This window comes from Dermatophagoides pteronyssinus, unplaced genomic scaffold, assembly GCF_027571235.1.
Source record: "Dermatophagoides pteronyssinus isolate colony J.1.1.1.1 unplaced genomic scaffold, Derpt_VIB-CSIC_2022.12 sq0042, whole genome shotgun sequence".
In the NCBI taxonomy this organism is placed as follows: domain Eukaryota; kingdom Metazoa; phylum Arthropoda; class Arachnida; order Sarcoptiformes; family Pyroglyphidae; genus Dermatophagoides; species Dermatophagoides pteronyssinus.
In genome coordinates this window covers 1-1,751 of record NW_027461565.1, presented here as the reverse complement: position 1 = coordinate 1,751, position 1,751 = coordinate 1, and the positions used below count along the sequence as shown (strand labels likewise).

The window sequence follows — 1,751 nt, the reverse complement described above, 5'->3', positions numbered from 1 at the left end:
AACAAACAAACAACAAAAAATGAACGAAAATTTTGTCGGTACACTGTTAAAAATGGTATGACTTTATAAGTTCATAAAGTGGAAGTGTGGACTTATAAGTTCACATTAGACCAAGTGAACATATAAACTCACTTTAAGGAATTGTGAGCTTATAACTTCACTTTAAGGAATTGTGAGCTTATAAGTCCACACTTCCACTTTATGAACTTATAACTTCACTTTAAGGAATTGTGAGCTTATAACTTCACTTTAAGGAATTGTGAGCTTATAACTTCACTTTAAGGAATTGTGAGCTTATAAGTCCACACTTCCACTTTATGAACTTATAACTTCACTTTAAGGAATTGTGAGCTTATAAACTCATACGAGAACGTTGTGAGTTTATAACTTCATACGAGAAAAAATGTGAGGTTTTTAAAATAAAAATAAAAACCCCTATACGCAAGCGTTTTTTTTTATTAAAAAAATCTTGATGCGCAAGTGAAATTAAATTAAATTATTGAAGTTTTTAATTATTTTTCATTTAAAGATATATTATTAATTATTATAATTATTAAACAAGGCTAATAGAAATTTATCAATAGAAATCGGCTCAGGAACATGAAAAGAGAACCCGACTTGGTTTTCATTGTTCGATTCATCTTTATAGATTATGACCTCGTGATCAAATGGACAAATAAAGTAAATTAGAATCTTTGCATTCATTCGACACTTGTCGGCATTGAAGTTGAGACAGATAGCAATCGAACATCCCCAACATAAATGTCATTCTTTCTCAATCTTAGCTTGATTCGGTGTTATTGTAGGTAGTGATAAAAAATACTTAAAACAAAACCAATGAGATTAGGAAAAACATGGAACAAGTTAGACATAAACAACAATCATATTCAATGAACAAACCTGATAACCAAATTTTGTAAACGAACCACACTTAACAAAAATAATGAATAACAACTAATCGAACAGTAGTTTAAATAATCAAAACAGAACCCTAACAGCTAATTTCAATTATGAGGGCGCTCGTCGCCTCCACATGAATTCAAAATTTTTCAAAAAAATTTTCCAAGTCCAAAAATCCAATTTTTTTTTGAGTTTGTAATTTGAAAAAATAAAATAAAATCAAAATTGTGATTTTATAACTTCACTTTAAGGAATTGTGAACTTATAAACTCATACGAAAAACGTTGTGAGTTTGTAATTTGAAAAAATAAAATAAAATCAAAATTGTGATTTTATAACTTCACTTTAAGGAATTGTGAACTTATAAACTCATACGAAAAACGTTGTGAGTTTGTAATTTGAAAAAATAAAATAAAATCAAAATTGTGATTTTATAACTTCACTTTAAGGAATTGTGAACTTATAAACTCATACGAAAAACGTTGTGAGTTTGTAATTTGAAAAAATAAAATAAAATCCAAAATTGTGATTTTTTAACTTCACTTTAAGGAATTGTGAGCTTATAAACTCATACGAAAAACGTTATGAGTTTATAACTTCATACGAAAAACCATGTGAGTTTATAACTCCATTCATAAAACATTATGAGTTTTTAATTTTAAAAAAATAAAATTAAATCCAAAATTAGAATTTTTAAAGTCATACGAAAAACGTTGTGATTTTATAACTCCATACGAAAAACGTTGTGAGTTTATAACTTCATACGAGAAACCATGTGAGATTATAAGTCCATTCGAAAAACATTATGAGTTTTTAATTACAAATAAAATCCAAAATTCGAATTTTTAAAC

The 1,751-nt window shown here is 27.0% G+C and overlaps 1 long non-coding RNA gene across 1 annotated transcript; it reads right to left on the bottom strand.

Annotated features, from left to right (window-relative positions):
• Positions 1–486: 486 nt before the first annotated feature.
• LOC142646049 (uncharacterized) lies at positions 487–1,715 on the bottom strand. The gene is made up of 2 exons (XR_012847067.1): positions 901–1,715; positions 487–822 (listed from the first exon to the last, which is right to left on the bottom strand). It is a non-coding gene; the product is annotated as an uncharacterized LOC142646049 (long non-coding RNA).
• Positions 1,716–1,751: the final 36 nt, after the last annotated feature.